We start from the raw sequence: 23,662 nt of genomic DNA on the forward strand, positions 1-23,662 counted from the left end.
ACTGTAGTAAAATATGATAAATAGCGTGGATTATCAAAAATGTGATAAAAATATATCATATTTCTGAAGACATGTCGCATCGATCGGTTATATGTAACTGAAGCGCTTGTGTACCGGTTTAATTTTTAATTTACGCTATTTGTTTTTATTGACATCGTTATAAAGGTATTTGCTAATTAAATTAATTTCAAAATTAACAAGTATTTTCATAATTGTTTTTTAATTTTGAGGACGGTAGGATTTATTTTTTTAATTACCACATTTGTTACTTTTTTTGTGTAGTTCATCGTCATATTGGTAGTTTTTCTTTTTGTGTATAAAATGTATAATTTTATTACCGTATCTTATTGGAGCTCGTTCTTACTTTACTTGTTAAGGAATCGTTGAATATATTTCAATTAATTCAGCGGCACGGTTTGTCGAGCTTTAGTTAAAAGTAGTCATCGTGAGGTATAATCGATAACTTTTAATCGTATTTATTCATCAGATCGTACGGGCTTTACGCTTCTTGAAGGCAGCATCACCAGAGATTTGTTCGTCGCTTGACAAAATATACTTGGCCGGTAGGAACACATGTTTTGCAAACTTTTTTTGTCGAGTCGGTTAATATACGCGTGCATTTTATAATCTGTCGCTTTACTCTACAGTTTTGATGTGTCAGAAGTACATAATTTTGAGGTATATATAGTAGTAATCCGGATCGCTTTCTTTGAGATCGAAGATGTCACTCGAAAGGCTGAATTTCACTCTCGCTTCGGTATTTCGGTGGAGTGGCGTTTCGATATGCATCGGTACGTTCGGCTAAACGAAGAAGACAACAGAACATTTCTTCGCAATTCCATTTCCGCGGTAAGCGTGACACGGGATCTCGTTATTCTTGGGAATCACTGTGCCGTTTTCAGTAACGACTGGCGTCTCGTGTCGGGGCGCTTATAACCGTTACGCTAATGTCATCTATAAATTTATCTGTTCGTCGAGAAACGGTCTAGTCGTTTTCTTTATCGATTTTTGTATTTTCTTTACATATAAATACCGTTAGAAATTAAGAGATATTCCGGGAATATTGTGCGTTCGATTAAAATATTATTCTTCCAAATTACTTTGCATTTCCCCTCGGTGGTCGTTCGTTAATCGGGATCGACGTGTACTGCGTGTGACGAGTAATATCCTTGTAGGCCTACATGTAAATGCTAGTTAAACAAATATTTACTTAATATTTACGTTACTGAGAATTAGTTTAAAAAGATAATTCCCGGATAAAGAACGATATCCCAGATATTAAACGGTTATTATTTTCTTTAAAGAACAAACGACTTCTTTCTTTAATAGCGAGTAATAATCTTGTCAAGCGAGTAGGTTAACGCTGTATAGTTACGTCAGATTATTCTATTCGCCATATAATTCTGGGGACGGCACGGAATTTCCTTACCCGGTTCTCAGTCGGCTCTTAAATATCTACATGGAAAAAGATTTGTCGCAGCGTATATTAGAACTGCTCTAAGCAAACTCGTAGATCAGTAACGCGCTGCTCCCGTCCTAGGTTCGGCGTATTACTGCGATCTTCTAATTAATTACGAGCAGTGTTTCAAAGGACTCTTTCTGGCGGGTTTGTTTATCTCGTTCAGCGGTTTTCTCCCACTATTCACTGCTTTCCCGGTGTGGTATGTAGATTCTGAGCGTAAGTCCGCTGGATTCTTTGCTAAGTTGAAACTCGTGGAATTACTGAATTCATGGTATCTGTGCGGTTTGGTGGTGGCAGTTTTAGATGCGTACTGTATGTGAATTTTGTTTTTATAGCCGATGGTTTTTTGTTCTCTTTTTCCTAAAACATGACACATCGGTACGAACTGTTTTCTGGAAAAATCAGACCGTTTAGTACATGCATAGAATTTTTGAAATACAGTTCGATAAACCAAGAGTTTAATTTACGTTAAAAACTATATCGGCTGTAGGTCTGTATCTGGATTATAGTAATCGCATCGCCTTAAAAGCTCTATTTTTCTGTTAGCCTCCGGAACCATCGTAAGGTATTACTTTAGAGGATGATATGTATGAATGTAAATGAAGTGTACTCTTGTACTGTTTCAGGTCGACCATTCCTGAGACGTGCGGTTTAATTGAAACCCGACCGCCAAAGAACAACGGCATCCACAACCTAGTGTCCAAATCCGTATAAAAGTAACCGCCTTTATTAGGATTTACACCTTAGAACTCTCAACTTTGAAATCAGCTGATTTGCAATGACGAGTTCAACGCTAGACCGATCCGGTGGGTTCGCCTTACAAGCTGTCGGTTCCGTTACATCTAGAATGTCACGTAAAAATTCGTCCTGAAATACGAAACGCTGTGATTAAAAAAAGAAAAAAGTACGTCGAGCAACTTCACGTAGCGCCAATATCTGGGTTCCTTTTTGACGGCTTACGTGACCTTTCCGACGCTACCGTTAGTCATTTTACAAAGCCTAGCCGGAATCCTATTGCACTGGCAATTCCGTGGCGATATTTGAGGGTAGTCGCTTGTCGTATTATAACTTGGAAGGTGCTTCGACTTAAATATATACCACAGAATTAATTTTCATTCTCTGTTTACTATGAAACGAGAATTAGTTTTGATATTAAAGTAAAAATTTAGTTTCGGATCATATTGCACGGTTTTTTTAAAGTGTTTTTTAAGTATATATACACACACACACATTATAGAAAAGACGAGATCGTAGTAGGAGCGTCTCGCACCGACTTCAGTACCGTACCGTCTGTTTACGATTCTTCACAATCAACAATACACCATTTTCTGCTCCGGCATCTTGCGGTGGCGCAAGTTTTGAAAGAAAATTAGCATAAAACTAAAAGGAAAGAATCAGTACGATTTACGTTCTACGTAGGATATTCCCACCATTCTTAACAAATGACGATTGATATTATTTGCGTAAAGTATTTTTGCTTAGACGTCAAACGTATTTTTCGGTCTACTGCTGCAATAAAATGAAAGTAAGATTCTTTTGTAATTATTTATTCGCTAGTTTAGCCTCCTCCTCTGTTGCGTGAACCGAACGGATGTACGTTTACAATTATTTGCATAAAAGCGATATATATATGTATATAGTTGTCTTGAGTCTAGCGACTAAAGAAATTAATTAATCGCTTGCGTTAACGACTTAGAATTCACAATTTTATTATTCGTAAATATTTAATTTTTTTTTATATATATCGAGTAAGTTATTTACAAAGGAAATGTGTCTGTTAATAGTTATCGGTGTAAAAACGCGTATATCTTTTTAGGATTTCAAATTTTTTAAGAGAACAATAAACAACAGTTTATTTTGTTATCGGTACTTACTATTATTATTTTCGTTTTAGTTTCTGAATACTTTTTGACTCTTATTCTCGGATTAGCGATATTTAAGCTCTCGTTTGTCGTTTATTATGGATACTTGCTTTTTATAATTTATTTTCTTTAAGACGTCGTGTCGGGGAGAAAATTGCTGATTCTATTATTATATATTTTCTTTCTTAGCCGCTACAGAATTAATTTCATCGTGCACAATGTGACAAAGCGGACAGTAAAACCGGATGTTTAAAATTAAACGTGTCGATATCATTCTGACTCTGCTATCTTAACTTATTTAGACGAGTATGATTTTTTACGGTATTCTGTTTTGTAGTATTATTTAGTCGTTTTAATACGCGCTTTGTTATGTTTTATTTATTTTTTTAATAAGTTTAAAATAATTTGACTTTTTTAATATAGAAACTTTATTATCATATTGTTAATAAAATGATTTAATTTCGTTTGACTTGGTTTGTTTACGGTTAATGATTTTATCCGAGTCGTAATCTTCGATTTGGGTAAATAAAAAAATTAAAAATTCGGTACGGCGTATTAACTTATTTTACGCGACAATTTTAGTAGAGACGCCGCTACTGCTCCCTCGTACGGTTAAACGATTCCCGAAGTCTAATAATACGCATTTCCTTTGTTGTAATCGTTTTTGAACTCTACTATTCGTCTCGTGTTACGTAAATTATTATCGTCATAAGGATCGAGAATTAATTATTCTTACCGGTATTTAATATTCATTACTGAAATTTTACTTCAAAATCATTTGAATCCCGGTTTAAAAGGTAATATAACTAAACGTATATAGGTAACTAATTTTATTTAGCTTCATTTACCGAGAAAAAGTAATACATTGTTGTGAAACGGCGTACGCCTTGTTTGTACACTCTCCTGTAATCGTATGTCGAGTTACGGTTTCTTTTGTTCGTGTATTTACGGCTTAAATTGTTATATTCTTCGATTCGTCTTAACATCTCTTTCACAACTATTATCAACCTATCTAATTTTTAATGTTAAATTATGTCTTCAGTGTCATTTTACTTTTTATTATCATTTACGTTCGCTTTTTTGCGATTAATTCTGTATATAAGCTGGAAGCTTGTGCATGGAAATACGAGATGAAAATTTTGTTGCGTATGAAAAACGCCACGCTCTACCGGGAATCTCCAGACGAAAGGGTGAGACGCTACCGCTCCGCCACAAGATCGTCATAAATCTCCATTAAATCGTTACGTCGCATTCATATTGTTACGATCAAATTTATACCGCTTTACATTTTTTTTGTTTTAGAATTTATTTACCATTGTTGTTGGAAAACTGATGCCTACAATTTCTTTTCTGCATGAAACTTTTCAACATTTTATTTTAATACGTTATCTATTTTGTCTATCCGTTAAACCTTTTGTAATTTTCAATCGTTCGATCGATTTAGTGCAGTTCCATGTTCCTTTCTATTCTGTGCCGTTACCGCAGTCCCATGCCTCTATAACTTTGTCGTGTTTCATACGTAACGATTTTGTTTATTGTTTTTATTCCCATTTACACTTTCGTCAAAAACCGATTTACTAACTCTGGATGCCTCGATATGTGGCCCGTCGACCGTGTTCTTTTTTCTTTTTTTCACAAGAATCTGCCTCGATTCTTCTCGGACTTTTGCTGTATAAACCTACTTGATTTTTAACATTCCAGTGTTCTATATACTATATCTCAAAAGCTTCCTTGCTTCGTTTTGTACGGTATCCCTGTCTATGTTCTCCGTTTGCTACCGCATTTCACCAAAATATTTTAGAATTTCTTTTTAACGCCTAAATTTCTTGTTCGGACCGGCAAGTATATTTGCTGTTAACAACTTTCCTGACTCGAATCAGTCAGCTTCGATACATTCACATCTTTTGTTATTTTTCTTTGTAAATAACAAAGTTGTATGTCGTTTTTGATACTTCCTCCTAATGTCTGCATCCCCGTTATCATTCTTAGCCGCATTCTTTATCTTCCTTTTATTTTAATTTTAAATAAAATTACACTGCGAGCGACGATTACTTACCGCTTATTTGTTCTAAATAAATTCTAATGTCAAACAAAATAAGAATATATAATATGTCTGTAATCTTTAATAGTAGTATAGAAAGGGTGGGTGCAACCTTGACCTTTGTCTCCTGAGGTCAAAATTAAAGGTCAGTGGTGTAGGTTAAGGTCGAGTAGTGACCGTGGAGTGGCGATAAATTAGTATAAAGAGGAAGCGGTTTTCATTGGCAGCATGGGTTGGAACAGTAAGAACAGGTGATTGACTACTGGACTTGCTACTACTACGACTGATGGCATTGTTCCTGAAGTCTACATAATTTCAGGAAAGGGGAGTGAAAAAATTTGGCTGTGGATAACCTTGCGGTGTTAACCAAGCACTCTAATTAATTTTAAACATATACATTATTTTTTAAATATTTTTTTTACTGATCATAAAACAAAAATTAATCACAGATCACTACAAGTGTGCACTCGAAAAAAAAAACAGTTGTTTTATGTATTTTTATTAACACACATATAAACACCGTATTTTTCTTAATATAATTTATTTATGTATTACTAATATTCCAGTAAGTTTATATTTTTTAAGTTTTGTTTTACTTACCGGATCTACTGATGATTATTGTTTAAGAACCAAAATGGACATTTACCTTTTAGAATTTTGTTTTTAGCAAATTATATTACATCATTTTCTCTAATTAGTTTTAAATTGTAAAATATTTTATATACGTTTATACTTTTATTTATAATCGCAAAAAGAATTAAAGTCATTAGCGACTTATCTGTGTAATGTAAGCGCCTACGTACCGCCTCGATCTATTATTCAGATCGGAATAAAACCAACTATCTTTATTAGGAATTGAACCTGAGAACCCTAGACTTCGAAATCAGCTGTATTACGAGATGGCGAATTTAGCACTACAATAACCAATTTCGAAAAGTTGTTAATCGTGCATTTTATTGTTCATTTTATGATTAAATTTAAGATCTTTTAAAAATAAGAAACGAAATTACGGTAACAAATTTCTTTTATAAATAAGAAATAGAAAAAAATTAGAGGGCGAAAAATACATACGAATTGCTAATTGCAGAAAGGCCTCTTCTCCATTCAACAAAATTTTTCAGCAGGTGAAAAAACTGTATATTTTTTATGAAGGCAAGAAAAAGACTGAAAAAAAATTTGTGAACCTAATATATACGATGGTTAATATTTTGGCTGTAAGAAATTTGGAAAATATTTAATGTGTTACATCGGCTGAAATTATTTCATGGAGATGAGGCCTTTCTACAATAAATGGTTTATTTGAATAACATACTCAACACGTTTTCTGCAAAATCCCTTAATTAACTTAGTATGACATACATGTTATTGCTATTTAATGTAATAAAGTCTAATTCCTAATTATTTTACTTTTTTTTTTAATTTATTAAACTTGTACTTCTTCTCTTTGTGCGGATGATCGCTTTTCCGTTGGAAGATTATGAATTTCATTCCAAAAACTCAGCATGTTTTCTGGTATAAATTTGTACAGTTTCTTTAGATTTGTCATTTTGCTTTCTAAGACTGATATTTCACCACTATATGCAGAGACAGTAGGCAAAATTATCTGGGGAACATTAGCTTTTTTCAAACTGAAATTAAAACGTATGAATCCATCAATAAAGTGTGATACTGTAACGACTCCTGGATGACAATGATTAAATTCAAAGTAGTAATATTTTGAAAGAGAAATTTTTTCTCAATGTTTGGTACAGGTCTGCCCAACATAGAATTTCGTGTATACACACTTTTGAAAATCATAAACAATGTTTTTATTTACTAAAACAACCTTAAATTTATTGCGATTGTCTGATGCTTTGACGATGACCTCACCTACATACACTGTAACAATGTAAAGTCTGGAATACTTTTGAAATTTTCTTTTAATTAACCCAAAGTCTCTGTCACAAGGTTGATACGAATGTCCTCTTTGAGGAAAAACAGCTTGATTGTTTTAAATTGCCCTATTCAACCGATGCCAGCAAAAATCTAATTACAGCATTGTTCTTGTTTTGGCCAAAGTAGTTGTCACAAAACATGTGGACCTCATTAGGCGTTTTCCTAGTTGTTCCTTCATGATAAACATACCTTGTTAAACTTGCTGTTTTTAAATCATGAATGCTAAAGTTACTGACAGTTGTCGATAGTAGTACACATCCTGAATGGAAATTTTAGGCAAATCAACTGCCATATAATCAAATCAAAGTCCTATCACAGTACTGTTTCCAGATGATAGTTTTTTACTTCCATCAATATTCTATAGAACGTTTTGCTTCTGTTTTTGTGAACTATGAGTTCAGCAACTGCTACTCGCTTTGAAACATCATTTAAAAATTGAGATTTTGATTTAATACTTAGTTCCTTGCAAGTTGTACAAGTGTCTTTGGCAGGGCAGCCAAGACTTAGTGAAAACATTTTCCTGAAACAATCCCAGTAAAGTTGATATATTAATATGTCAGCCGATTCAGGATAATTTAACTTTAAAAAGGGTCATGCATTTTTTTCCAAGACAAGATATTCCAGCTTCAAAGCATAGTCATGTAGTCTCACAAAAGAGTACTTATTCTCGGGGATTTCAATTGTAGAACGACGGCGGCAGGTCCAGACTCCTCCAACGCCAGGGGAGGGATTCTTGAAGAATTTCTAGCAATCACCGGCGCAATATGCAATAATGATGGTATGCCCACATTCAAAGCTAGAGGACACGAATCGATCATAGATTTGGCTATAATAGATCGAAGAATGGACCCAGATCTGACTGCATTTACCGTACTGAGCGAAGAGACCGGCAGTGACCACCTGGCGGTCTCAATTGTAATCAGTGATCATCACACAGGGACGGCACGGCAGAACATCACTCCCAGACTAACAAATAGGCAGATTCAACTGGTGGTTAGGAGATCTGAATGCAGAATTGCAGAACAGGCGCAGATTAATCCAGACATGTTTCAGGAGATAATAGTCAAAGAAATCGCCAGAGTTCCACATAGAACTGACAAGTACCACCCGGTATACTAGTGGACTCGCGAAATAGAGGACCAGAGGAATCTCATGTAGAGATATAGAAGAAAGGCGCAGAGAATACGTGCTCGTACGGGTACGGTGGAAGAGAGTAATTTGGCCATCGAGGAATACAGGGCGGCAAGGAAAAGACTGAACTATCTAATAAAACAGACAAAAAAGGAAATGGCTGGAACCATGTCGCGAACTGGATGCCGACCCCTGGGGTCGCGCATTCCTGATAGTGACAAAACGCCTTGGCAGACACATGCCTATGTTAAACAAGGACACTGCGGCTCAGCAAATGAGCATACTGTTCCCAAGGGAAGAAACGGAAAATCGTAAAGAAATCACATGTGATCGAGGTAGATTTACACAGCAAGAGATGATTAATGCGGTTAAAAAACTAAATAATAAGAAAGAAAAGCCCGGGGCCGGATGGGATCCCGGCGGCAATCAAGGGCCTCGCTGAAGTGATTCCGTGGGAATTAGTCGATGTCGCTAGCTACGGACTGCAGAATTGTGTCTTCTTTAACTGTTGGAAAACAGCCAGAACAGTCTTCTTCCCAAACCGGGTGCTACTGCGGGACAAGGTGAATACCGCCCTATCAGCTTGATCAATAACATGGGAAGAGTGGTGGAAAGGTTAATTGCGTGTAGACTGCAAGAAGAATTAGAACAGAAGAAGAGTCTACATGTAGATCAATACGGTTTTCGTAAAGGATACTCAACGATAAACGCAATTAATAGGGTGACAAATTGGGCGGCAGGAGTTCGGGAGGGCACCTGGCGGACAAGAAGACTACCTTTAATGATACTATTAGATATAAAAAATGCCTTTGTCTAAGTCCCGTGGCCTGCGATTATAGATGCGTTAAAAAGAATGAACATCAGTATGTATTTAATCAACCAAATTAATCACTACCTGCATGAAAGATATACGGAAATCAGAACGATTGAAGGAACTGTTACATTTCAGATATTTGGAGGTGTTCCGCAGGGGTCAGTGTTAGGACCCCTGCTCTGGAATATTTTTTATGACCAGATCTTTAGACTACCCGGAAGGGGTAACTATCGTAGGTTATGCGGATGATGTGGCAATTCTGGTCGAGGATCGAGAAGTAGAGAATTTAGAGGTCAAAGCCAATCAGTCCCTCGGAATAATCGACGAATGGCTAGAAAGCAACAAGTTACAGGTGTCCCCTGCCAAGTCGAAATGTATTCTTTTCTCCGATAGAAGAAGAGTCCGGGGAATCAACATCGCAATACGAGGGGAGCATATCTTAGAGGTGAGTTTCACCAAATACCTTGGTGTAATGCTCGATAAGAGTCTTAAATTTGGAGCGCACATAGAGATGATATGCAAACGCCCACTATAAGGGCGTTAAGGGGAATATTCAACAACCGAAGCATACCTAGAGCTTCAGTCAGGAGACTGATCACATCAGCCATGATATCGTCAGCGCTATATGCAGCCTCGGTATGGAGTGAAGCAATTAGCATACAAAGGAATAAACAGAGATTAAGAAGTGTACACCGGGTTGCGTTATTGGGGGTTGTGGCGGGGTACCGCACCCTATCTTATGATGCGCTGTGTGTCTTGGCTGGGGTACCACCAATCGAACTACAAATAAGGAGTCGAAGGCTAAGAGCAACGGGTATGTCAAAAACTGAAGCGGAAGCAGATACTAGGAATAACTGGCAGACCGAATGGTCTGTCTCATTGGTCGGGGTATGGACAAGACGATTGATTCCTGATCTGGAGGTCTGGCTGGAAAGAAAACACGGCAGTCTGGATTATTATATGACACAACTAATGTCTGGGCATGGCTCATTTGGCTATTACTTGCATAGATTTGCTAAAAGGTCATCGCCTACATGTGTCTACTGTAACGAAGTAGACGATGTTGAACATACAATCTTCGATTGTCGCAAATGGGCGCAGTACAGAAACGAAATTGCAGCAAACAACTTAGCTGAAAATCTGGTCGGGTGGTTATTGGTCAATGAAGCAAACTGGGACTGGTTCGCTAATTTCGCAAGAAATATCCTCAGGATAAAAGAAGAAGACTCGAGACGCCAGGGGTTATAGGGGTCCAATTGTAGGGAAGGGAAGACAGCCCAGCCCCGGAGGGCCCGTATGCTGAGGTATGCGGGTTCCTGTGATGGGGTGGGGACTCCTGGGGCAGGCTGTATGGGAAAATGTAAAGACCGAGTTCCGGCCGGCGGTGTTGGTTCCGGGGGCGCTTCGGTGCTTTCTGGGGCTGGCACCGTCGATTTGAGGCAGGGCATAGAGACCGAGACCCGGTTCCCTGCGGGCGGGTGGGGGACGGCATAGCCGGACCTCGTCTCTTCCGTGGGGGGATTTGAGGCAGGCGGTAAAAAAGATCCAGAGCCGGGGGGGCTAACCTGCCGTGCCGGGTGTAAAACCGGTGGGGACGCCCCCTTAGAGTCAAATTAGAGACACGTTGCTGGGCCGAGTATACTTAAGTGGATGTCCAGCCCAGGAATGTAGGGGAAAAAAAACAAAAAAAGAACAGTATTACCAAACGTGTGCAGGCACCTGTCTCGTGTTTCTATTTGTTGACCATTTTGCTATTTACATTGCGATCCGTTCAACACCCACAACAGAGACGCTTCTACAGAACACTATATCTTGCCTTGAAGCTTGGTCCAGGTTTACCGGCTTTACGTTTTCATCTGGAAGAACAAAATGTGTAGTCTTTTCTCGGCTACGAAATCCTTCTATTCCACAAGTTTTTCTGAACGGAGAGCTTATTGCTATCTCTCCCAACGTCAAGTTTTTAGGTTTATTTTTTGATAGCCGTTTTACTTGGGTCAAACATATAAAAGAATTAAAAACAAAATGTACCAAACTTTTAGATATGATACAAGTCCTTAGTAACACCAATTGGGGAGCCGATTGGTCGTGCATGATACGTTTTTATTATTCCTTTGTTCGTTCCCGTTTGCATTATGGTTGTGTCGCCTAATCTTCAGCTCGTTATACCGTGCTTAAAATGCTGGATGCTGTACATCATGCTTTCCGTCGGCTAGCCACAGGTGCATTTAGATCAAGCCCTGTCACAAGCTTACTTGTAGACTGTGGTGAGCCATCACTTTGGGATAGACGGGACCAGCTTTAACATCTTATTTTGCTTGTCTCAAAGCACAGCCAAATCACCTGGTTTTTGTCTAATTCCTTAGAAATCCTAATTTAGGAAGGGCCTGGTTTTTGACTAATTCCTTAGAAATCCTAATTTAGGAAGGTATGAGGACCATCCACGTTGTACTGCACCTGTAGGTGTCCGTACCCGACGTCTACTGCACCATATAAATGTTGACACACCTTCATTCTTTCCAATGTATCTGTGCTCATATCCTCCGTGGGGAATAAACCTTTTAAATTTTACGTTGGACGTTACGATATACAATAAACAATCAACACTACCTACTGTCTTCCAGCAAATGTTTCAGTGTGTTCTCTCCAAGATGAACCCAGACGCATTGGCATACACTGATGGATTGAAACAAAACGATACCGTTGGTTGCGCGTTTGTTGTTAATGATAGAACTTATATGTTTGGTCTACCGGGTATTACGAGTGTGTTTACCGCGGAACTATACGCTATAAATAAGGCTCTAAATATCATTAACCCTAAGTACACAAATATCCGTATTTGCAGTAACTCGTGTAGTGCTCTCCAGCCTTAGAAAACTTTTATTCCAGACATCTTATCGTTATCGAAATCTACAACACAATCACTGAATTGAATAATTGCAACAAAGAAGTAAATTGCTGCTGGGTCCCTAGCCACGTAGGGATTCCGGGTAATGAACATGCAGATTCCGCAGATAAAGACGCATGTAATCCACCTCCTTTCACCACTCGCGTTGCTACTTCTGACTTTGATAATTATATACAGCAGTCTCTTTGAGCAAAGTGGCAAGGTGAATGGACGGCTACCGTTGATAACAAACTCCGGCACATTAAAGATACTATTGTTGCCATGGGACTCCTCACGCAGAACAACTCGTCGCGAGGAAGTGGTCCTCTGTCGATTACGATTAGGACATACGAGAGTCACACACGAGTTTCAGATGTCAGCAGGACACGCACCCCTATGTGCACGATGCAACTGCCGCATGACTGTATGCCACATACTTACAGATTCATATGTTATGTGGCGTTGCGTCGTAAATTTAAACTACCCGTAAATATCCGTGGTGTCTTGAACAATGATAATGAAGTTTTAAACCGTATGTTTCTATTTTTGCGTAGTACTGGGTTAATACAAAAAATTTAATTCTTTTACTTATATATTTTGTTCTTAATAAGTTTGTTTTTTATTTTAACTTTACGGTTTTCTGTATTTAATTCTGTTATCCGAGTAGGGAGCCTTTTACACTCCCTATCGGACTTTGTTAAATTTTTTATAGTTTTTGTTATTATTTTTACGTCTATGTTTCTTTTAAGTAAATTTATTGTATTTTTAAGATTCCGACTGTGATATAAGTTGTTAGTCTTTAATGATATTAGTTTTAAGTTTTATTTCATTTTTTTTCATTTTTGTTTTTTACTTAGTTTTAATTGTTATTATATAGTTTGTATTAGTTTTAAGTTTTATTTCATTTTTGTTATTTTAGTTTTTAACCTAGTTTTAAATTTTGTGTTTTAGTTTTTATGTTTTTTTATTTTTTATTCTTTCTGTCATCCGAGAATGGGCCCTTTACACCCATCTCGGACTTTGTTAAATTTTATTTACTTTTAGTTTTATTTTAGATTTTACCTGTGATATTAGTTGTAAGTTTTATTCATTTTATAGACTAGTCATAGTATGTTCTATTAAAAAAAAAATTCCAGGCGTTGATAACACGTAGGCGTTTTCGCCCTCCAAAAAAAAGTAGTTTTATCTACTAAGTGACCCTCGCGTAAGTTTTTCTTTCAAGCTATTTTCTGGGAGTTTGGATTTGTATTAGATGGTTTGGTTGGCATTTCTCCCGCCACCACCCCATTCGGTCGCCCTAAACCGTAAGACCGAATGTCTGTGCCACCAACGGCTACTTAGCCACAATCAGTTTAGCGACCACTATCCTAATTAGCTCCTAGAGCTTACCTGACAGCGTGAGCGAACTAAGCGCGGTTCCATACACCATCGGCTTACGTGTCCCAACCGCTTGCTTGTCATATATTTACTAACATGTGTAGGTGCACCCGGTCAACTACTAAAAATGTATATGACATCCATAAATTAATATTTACTTTGTCTAGACAGTAATTCGCTGCCACTTCTAGGTCACTAAATGCCAGCAAGTACCTCTCCACCATATTAAAGCGCTTGGAGCCTTAATTAGCTGGTGGTCAGCCATATATCTGTAGGAGGAATTCTCACACGGTCCGACAATGCGGCTCTCGCCACATTGACTCGCCGCTTGTGAGTGGCCAATTTTCCGCTTAACCTTAGTTTTAGGGTGGCCCGGTCTCTGGCCTCTCCAAGAGCAAAGCAATGAAACATCAAGTGTTCATTTGACTGGACGTTTCCTCAGATGCACAGCTCATCAGCTGCCAGGCGCAACCGATACAGATATTGGTTTAAATTAACATGTTTGGCGAGCATCTGGGCATCCGTGTTCCTTAAAAACGAACTCGAGACACACCATCCCCCCAGATCCCGTATAAAATTGTACAGGTTTCTTCCCTTAGTTGTAGTGTCTCATTCCAACTGAATTGCGGAAGAGGCTGCAGAGCCTCTTCCGCAATTCAGGCGGAAAATGGGCAACAGAACGAAGTTTAGATCCGTTGCATTGTGATCACCGTTCCGTTCCGGTACTGCACTGGCCGGAAACCCCATCAAATACCTCAGTCTCCCAGTCTCTTCGCAATCTCTACATGGCTGCCCGAACATTCACCACGAAATCGATAGGGAGAGCCTTTCCCAATACGATAGTAGCCTCGTAGGAGGTTGTTTTAAAATCACCAGTGCATGCAATTAACGCTCTGCGCTGGGCACTCCTTTAATTCTGAAGAAGTTCGATTTATATCCAACTATGCGTTGATGAACGCATAGGTTCGCGGCGCCCTGAAACGGGCGCCGCGTATAAAGTCATGCTTTCAAAGACACCTCTGTACACCATGTACAAATGACGGCCCGACAGTCCGTAATCCTTTCGAGAAATTCTCCTAAACTTGTGTATCACAGAGACAGCGTCCGCCTCTACTTGCTTAATGTGGTTGCTAAACAGCAACTTCTCATCAAACAAAACACCTAGGTACTTATGAACTCGAACTCGACTGATTACACAGACTTTATACTTAATGGGGGAGTTCCGACTGTACGATAATTTGTCTGCACCCTTGAGAAGCATGTACTTCGTCTTGGGCACAGAAATCCTTAAATTTTGAATGTCCATCCAGCCCTACTCGGTTGACAAAGCTGCCTTCGCTCGATCTTCTAGCTGTCGTGAGTTACCACGAACGAATAGGAGATAATCATCGGTGAAATCCTGAGCCGTGACCTCGTCTGGGAACGTCAGTCCCAGAAATCCGTTAAAGACGAAGTTCTACAACAAGAGAGAACGGAACCCTGCGGGTTCCCCTGGTCACGGATTTTTCTACAACTAGGTGCGCATCTTTAAACACAGCCGTGCGATTAGACAAGTAGTCACGTACTACGGCCTGTAGGACTACGGGAACATTGCGGCGTTCCAATTCATAGAGGACAGAAATTCAACACAGTGAAAGAAATACTGCCACTATGTCAATAAAGATTGCCAAAACATATTTACAGTCGGGGCTTTTCACGACGGTAAGAGCATTTAAGATTCAATCCTCAGTGCCAACTTCCTTTCATGAAGCGATACTGGTCTTGATTTAGAAAAGAGTTCATATCGATGCTTTCCCACAGCCGTTCCACAACCAGCCTTTCAAGCAACTTACCGACAACCGGCAATAGGCTGATGGGTCGATAACTGCTGACCTCATTGGGATCCTTTCCTGATTTTAAAAGCAACCTCACCAAAGCCACCTTCCAACAAGCGGGAAAGCAGCCCCGGCTAAGGCACCCCAAGAACAGCCTGCCAAGCGGCTCTCATGACAGGCAGCAGATAGAAAATATCCGGGTCAATCACCGGATATTTCAAGTGGGTTAATCCCCAGCGCCTTTCTCAGTGCCATTCGAGAAACCAATCGGTCTATATCTACGGGATCGACATCACGAACGCCAGAGAATGGTGTCTAACCCGCCCTGGCGACGACTTTTGCTTCACTCTCCGGAGCATCTGGAAACAGGGTATCCAGGAACGCCTGGTAAGTCGCCACAGATGTCCAAAGTGTGGTCTCGATTACCAAACTCGCATCAAACACTGGACGGGATGAGCAATGGCTGTTGCGGTAACATGACTTCACGAGCTGCCAGGGGCTGGCTGCAACTCGCTCATAATGTCTTGCCAAAACTTGAGTTTGGCTTCCTTGATGGCATGAAGATACTCGTTACGGGCGCGCCGGTAGATCCGCAGCCGCTGAGTGCGCACGTCGTCGACGGTAATTCTCGTTAGTGGGTGACGCTGATATCTTCTCCTAGCGGACCTAACTCTTGCGCGCAGGACATTAAGGTTACAGGACCACCACTTTTTCCCGGGTTTTCGCCTGCGTCTAACAGACGACTCCGGAAGCGGCGCTCATGACGGCTTCAGGCACTCTTTGTTCAGCGGACTGGCCACCGCTTAAGGGTCCGTCCATTGGTTGAAGCCGCCGTAGGACCCTATCGCAGCCAATTTTGATGGTCCGGCCAAATTGCTCAGCCATCAATTCCACGTCCTCCATGTGCTTCAAGTGCCATTCCATCCCCTGCAAGGCAGCTGCGCACTCGCGTCACAATCTGTGCTGATCGAGGCCCCTTAGGTTATAGTCGAGTTGTGGACATCGCTGTGAACAGACGTGTTGTGTACCGCTCCGCGCTTTTTAGTGTTTTATGGCCGTCCAATATCATGCCCAACTTTGCCAGAAAGTCATCGATACCCCATCCAAGCTGGAAGTATCCCGACACTAGTACGACATCGAGCGTACCCCTCCTGACTCGCACGGTGGATTACTCATCAGATTAATGGGGCATCCAGAAAATACCCAACGAATCTGAGCCAACCACGACCGCGGTGAGCGGCCCTCCCTTACTAGAATTAATAACATTTACCTTGTGTAAACTGACCATCCTATTCCTGACCGCGTACGGTTCCTGGACCTAAAGGACCTCGAGGTTGTAGTCCTGAAGGAGCCTCATAGCTTCACTGGTGGCCGCCCGGGAATGATGCAGGTTTAACTGTCCTAGGCGCAAGCGTTCAACATGGTGGAGTCCGTCCTCAAAGGTTTCCTCCAATTCAGCCGTCGCTATAAGCTTTATTCTTTACAGGTCTCGCCCGAGAAATCTCATACGCCCTACTCTGGTTACCCCCGACCCGGTGACCGGCATCGCTGCCTTTCACCAAGGTACAGGCGGCGCACTTGGCAGGTCAATTGGCTGCCCTGTGTGGAGAGCACAATTAACACACATTTTCGACTGCGCTTTGCGGAAACAGGTGTTACCAAGGCCCTGACACTTGTAGCTTAGGGCGACTTCTCTATATGATCGGCAACCCTACGTGAGGTCCAACCGAAAAAAGATGTCCACCAGCCACTAACCAGCCAGATCTTCGGCGAGCTCTCTAAAACCCAGTGATTCTTTGGGTCTTCCTTCTTGACCAGCTGTTTTACCAGCTTGGTTTCCCTAAGGAAGTCCTCGATGGGCATATCCATAGTAGGATTTTCTCCTGCTCGGCCCTGAGGATTTCGGGCTCCTATTTCCTCTTCGCCCGTGACATATCGTATACCAATATCTGCGACCTCCGCTCAGCCAGCAACTGAGCCTTCAGCCTGTTCCTTGTCAGAACGTCGACTTCCAGCAGCTACTTCGCCTGCCGCTCACTTATTACTTCCAAGGTGACACCCTGGTCCGTGGTCCCTTGTTTTAGTAGCCCGGGAGACTTGGATCTTTTCCCTCCGCGGGTCCAGGACCTTCAGGGTTAGCTCTGTTGCTAACGACGAAGCCCTCGGACCAGGTTTTAGCGGAAGCACCTTAACGGTAGCAGCTTAATTTTACCCGCTGGGGCCTGAACTGGCAGCGGTGGACTAAGGCACAGGCGCGGCAGTTACTGCGGCGAAGGAGACAGACTTTTTTTAACCTTCTCTAACACCCGTTTTATAGACTTGTGGAATTCATCCAGAGCTTCACACGTCACCGGCGTGAAGCCCCTTTACAATCTGGTCCACCTTGCCGGACAGTCGTGAAACGACCGAGTCCAAGGCAAGGGTTGGCATCTTGGAGTCCCTCAAATTCAAATGCCAGATCCGAGACCAACAATGCATATTGACTCAAATAGCAGTCGACAAGCTTCCGAATCTCCATGGATACTCTCGATTCCTTTTTTGAGGAGATTTTGGGCTACTCCGACCGCATCTCCTCGTTCCGCCCTAAACCTTTGGACCCGGAGTTACCTGCTTCTCAGCAGGCTTACCTCCCGCCTACGGCCGATCACTGCACCGCCATCCTCCACTTCCCTTGACTTCATGGGAAGCCGCCCTTCGGGCTTGGCTCGCGCCTCCTTGCCGCGCACTCCTTGTGCGTTTCCGGTCGCAGCCTTCCCCGCACAACTCGTGACAAACATTCGGCCGGATTTTTTTGTGCAATCCGCTTCACGAAGCCACAGTACCTTCCGTGTGGAAACCTCCGGGACCTCCGTTGCGGAGGACCAGGGCTTCTTCGGAGACCTGCCGATTGACATTCTCGGCTGGAAAGTGTCAACGGCTACCAAGTCCTTGGCAAAACCAACCAAGTCCTCCAAGCAATCTCCACCGGAATGCTCCAATCCTTCCCGAAGACTTCCTGAGGATCCAGAAAGTTTATACGCCTCACGAACTACGAATTGAGGACACCGACACACAAAGAAAACGTCCTTATTTAGCCGACGGTAGCCCTCCTGCAACACACTACGCCGCTGTTCTGTGAAACACTTCGCAGCAACGCAGGTTGATTAACTGCCACCGATCGTTGTACAGCCCCGACAACGTGTACGTAGAACACGTTTTAGAGCTACAAAACTTTCTTCCTGTAATCCCACTCGTGAGCTTCAAAAAAGAGTCGGTTGGTTTCAAAAATTTGTTGAAACGGATTCTAAAATTAACTCAATAAAGGTTTAACGATTACCACGGTTTCAGTTCTCCATAGAGAAAGTAAAGAATAAGAAATTGTGTATAAATAGTAAAATATTATTATATTATATTTTTAATTGGAACGGTAGTCTTGACAGATCTTGTAAAATCTGAATAACAAGGTAATAATGTAATGTTTTCTTTAACGTTAGCGATTGTAGTACCTGTTGCAGTGGCATTTCTTCCTCGTTCACAGTCACCCTTTTTATCTGAGTTAATTATGTGTAATATTATAGCAAATTACTGAATTCTTATTTTAAACCGAGGTTACTTACCGATCGCTGTTTGTTTTTTCTCGAATGATATTTTGTCAAGTCTGTTGTTGAATTTTTTAAGGAAATACGTATTACGTTTTTGTCGTATTCTAGATAATGAGCTTAGAATAAGACCCTGAATAGTAGTTTAAATGCTCGAAACAATATCAAACCAGGAGCACACGTCCATGGCATCCTAAGAGCGTAACCTTATTTTTTTGGGTAAAGAAATTACATCTTTAACATCTCTCGCCAACTTATTCTATATTTTACGTTATCTTCTAACGAGTAGAAAGTGTGTGTATGTATCGCATCGTTTTTCGATTAAAAATTCGCGGATTGAAAAATAACCGTCAAAACTTTATTAAATATATAAATAGTCGTTTCCTTTAATTTTATTATCAAATAAATTTTTTTACGTGTAATACAAATATTGTTTTATAATAATCAAATTGACCTTTTGTAGAAAGTAATTATTAAATTTACAGGGTTCCCGCATACCTTAAAAGTCAAGGAAAATTTGGGTTAAAACCTTTCTGAGCGCGCGTATTATTCGCAGAAGTCTGTATGTTGCTGCGATATCATCTGTTTTGAGTTTTTAAAAATCCGTGGTCTGGATGCGGTATATAATTCTTTTGAAAGTTTCAATTATTTTGAAGTATTTTCCATAAATATTGTACCTTTGTACCTTGAGTTTTTAAAATAGGTTACAGCTACGGGTAAGTGGTACGATAAAAAAATACAAACTTACTGTAGACGGAGTGTGTCGTTATAAAGGAGTGTAGACAGAGTGTGGCATTTGTTATTAAGAATGATGTCACAGAAGCTGAAATCATTTGGGCGATGATAGTCGCAAGAAATATTTCTCTTACTTCTTGTGCAGACATTTCAGAAACTTTTCGACTTATGTTGAAGGATAGTCTTAGCGTTAAGGTTTACCTTAGGAGAAACCAAATGTTCGTACATGTTAAATCATGGAATTGTTCCTTTTTTTCATTTGGAACTAAAAGAACGCCTAAAAAGTGTAAATGATTATATTATATGCTTTGACGAATCGCTAAATAAAGTTATTCAAAAGGTCAGATGGATATCTTTGTCAAGTATTTTGACATATATAACAATAGGGTATGCACTCGGTACTATAATAGTTTTTTTATTGGAAAGGCGACTTCAGAGAATTTATTGACCGGGTTCCTTAATGGCATAGAGCCTCTTTCAAGAAAAGGTCTGTTACAGGTCAGTATAGATGGTCCCGATATTAACCTGTGCTTTCTTAAGAAACTTGAAGATATTCTTGCTGAAAATTCAAGCGACAAGCATCTAGTTAATATCGTTGTATGTGGCTTGCATGTAGTAGATAAAGCAGTAAAAACTGGGATGCAGGCTACTAACTGGAGCTTAGATATATTTTTAAGGGATCTGAATGACGCTACAGCAGAAACTGAACTGACAGAACATGTTTCCCTCTAAAATACTGCTGTACTAGGCTGATTGGTAGCGCTCTAACGATATTTTTTTTTAGGGCGAAAAACGGTTGGACGTTATCATCGCCCGGAAAATATATAAATAAAAGTAATTAAAGTTGTTAGATAAAATTAAAACTTAAAACTACAATCACAGGAAACAAAATCCGGAATGGGTGTAAAAGGCCCATTCTCGGATAACAAAATCACTAACATGTAACTTAAAACTACGTTAAAAACTATCATATTAAAAATAAATAAAACTTAAAACTAAAAAAAGATATAAAACTTACAACTAATATCACAGACGAATTTAAAAACATAAAAAAAACATAAAAAAAAAATGAATATATATATATATTATATATACATATAAAAAAAAAAAATTCCGATAGGGAGTGTAAAAGGCTCGCTACTCGGAAAACAAAAACATTACGTAGGACTAGAGTAATTAAATTTTTTGTATTAACCCTATACTACGCAAAAACAGAAACATCCGGTTTAAAACCTTTTTATCATTACACAAGATACCATAAACAAACCAAAATCTGTACGTAGTAAACTGTACAAGTCATTACAAAACCGTTGTGCAGATAAGATTCTGAAGTGCAAGTCGTCCTTTTATAGGGTCATATCTGCTGAATGGGAGCCTTTTTTGAGAAGGTTTCAAAGCTCTTCTCCTCTCTCACCTTATCTTCACGGTAGTTTGTTGGATTTGATGAAAAGTTTAACGGCACGCTGTGTGAAACCAGATATGTTGGTTTGCTAGTTCTGGAAACGACCGTATGGCTAGACCTAGCTTACTCTGATGCGCAATGATGATCTAGATGAATTAATTATGATCGATGACGGAGGAGATGTTATACCCGTACGATTGAGAAGGGGACCTGTTTTGGTGAACGCGATGGTGATGTGACGGTCATCCTTGACCTCGCAAAGTCGAAGGATGTCTTTGCGGCCTCTATAAACGATCCCTGAGGTTAGAGTTCGGATGACCGGGGAACAGTTAACCTCTGGCTAATTGCTGCCTTAACAGCCTTTACGAAGGTGCTTGTGGAGGAGAGTTCAAAGGGGTCGGACAGGATGATTTTTGTACCGATTTTGGATTCTTTTATGGATGAGAGGGAGAGACTCACGCAGTTGAAGACTGGTATTAGAGGCACTTTCACTAATGCAAAGAGCTATGTGGGATTTGGAGTAGAGGAGGATGAGTTTGTGTTCCCGTGTAGGAAGTTGGTGAAGCTGTTATTGTGGACATAGAATATAGGGAAAACTTATTCGTACAAAAAATATCGGCATCGATTTCCAAACCGTAAAAAACTAAAAAAAAAAAGTGAACGTATGTCTGAGACGGACTTATAAACTTTAGAGACCGTGCAAGATTTTTCTAGTAAAAACGATCCAAGAACTTCAACGGAGAAGCCCGCTGAAGTTCAAAGCTGTTGCTTGACTGTCTTCTCTAAACCCTGAAATGATTATTTCACAACCTAATTTTGGAAAGAACCAAATGAACAATCTTCTTGAAGTTCTCTATGAAAAAATAGAATCTTAGAAGATACAGCTGAAAAATCTTAAACTCAATACGACTACCTCTGCGACGAGTCAAAGAACGGTCTCAAAGGAGAGTTTGATACTTTTTTAGATTCTGTTCACGACGCAGACGAAGAAGAAATAAGACTAGATGATTTTCACGTTTCCGTGTCGTGTAAGAACAAGAAATATTCCGAGTTGTGGGAAGTTGTGAAACTAGCACTAATATTTTCACACGGTAATGCTAGTGTGGATTCAGTATTTTCTGTGAACAAATCTCTACTGTCTGAAAACCAAAAAAAGAACAAAGTATTGTGAACCGAAGGGTTGTTTATGACGCTGTGAAGTTTTACGGAGGTTTCAAGAGAGATAAAATAGATCAGAAAATGCGGCCGCTGTCGGAGGTGCGAGAAAGCGTTACGACCTTTATTCGGAAAACTGTAAAGAATGTGGATGTTCCTAATAAATAAAAAATGAGGATTCGGCTGAAAAGGTTACAAGAAGAAAGAAAAGTGTCTAGAATCAAACAGCAAATTGAAGAAGAGACGATCGACTTAAAATATCAAATGTTAGAGGATTCTTTGAAGTGAACTCTGAGTGTATTGCGGTGTCAAAAGAAATATTTCTGGTGTTTGCCTTATCTTAAGTTTAGATTATCGTGTGTTTTCTTCCTAAGTGATGTTATCAAAAAAAGAGTTTGTTTTGTTCCTTTATTTTTTTAGTCGACGTCATGCTGTTTATATTCTCGTTTAATTCCTATGCAAAGTCGACTAAAGTTAGTTCGGTTTGTCCTTATGTTCCTATTTAAATTTTATTCAGTTACCTTTTTACAAACACTACTTTGAAGTGCACTTACCGAGCGAGTTGTATATCGACCTCATTTAATTTATTTTCTTTTCTAGTTCCTCGGTGCAATTATTTCATTTGAAGGTAGTAATTTAGTTCATCGCATATCGAGTGCATTCGATCAGAAGTTACGTCCTTCTTCGTTTCATAGCATGCACACATTACTTTTATACATTTTTAACATTTTATTTAACTCTCTCTGATTTCTTAGTTTTGTAACTTATTCATTTAGTATTAATGTAAAGGAGGCGTATTGACGGCTACAGGGAGGGTGGAAGCCGTATTAAACAATAATGAAAATTTGTTTATTTTCCTTTCTGCGATGCAATGAAATGTACTGCAAGAAAAAGTTACGATTTGTTCGATATGTCGAAGGTCCGGGAAATTGAAAGCACAATTTCTATTAGAACCCTGGTTTAAAAAATCACACCGTAACTATCTGAAGAGGTCGATTCGACGTAGACGATGATCGATATAGACGACATTAAATATAGTAAAAGAAGTTTTAGGTTATTTACTTATTATTTATTATATAGAAGTGAGAAGGGTAAGGTTTGAACTGTGGTAAACATTCCAGTGTTTGTAAGAAGGCTACAGTTAAACTTTTATAATGATCGGTTCACTAGTTTTCGCGGTTACCGGGTACAAACGAAAAAGACATGGCTCTTTATAAAGTACTGAGGTACGTATACCTTAAATATTTTACTGTTTGCAATTAATAAATCTGTTCATTATCTGTATAATTTTTTTCTTGAATGTTCTCGTACCGTTTATCTCGTTCGCTTTAGAGTATCTAACTTGGCGGCTACATTTTATTTTTATTGAATATTTAAAAGATTCCTGCATTCTGCTTAATTTATCGCTTTTTTTGAAACCGCATATCGATTAGAAATCTTACAATAATTTAAACTAATTTTGGTAATGCACT

The 23,662-nt window shown here is 39.5% G+C and overlaps 1 protein-coding gene and 1 pseudogene across 2 annotated transcripts in view; both read left to right on the forward strand.

Annotated features, from left to right (window-relative positions):
* The window catches only part of Lasp (LIM and SH3 domain protein Lasp), a 211,381-nt gene that overhangs the window by 67,259 nt on the left and 120,460 nt on the right, over nucleotides 1–23,662 (forward strand). The gene's annotated exons all lie outside the window — the stretch shown is intronic.
* Nucleotides 19,739–21,127, forward strand: LOC142323031 (uncharacterized; annotated as a pseudogene).

This window comes from Lycorma delicatula, chromosome 4 (genome assembly GCF_047948215.1).
Source record: "Lycorma delicatula isolate Av1 chromosome 4, ASM4794821v1, whole genome shotgun sequence".
NCBI lineage: Eukaryota > Metazoa > Arthropoda > Insecta > Hemiptera > Fulgoridae > Lycorma > Lycorma delicatula.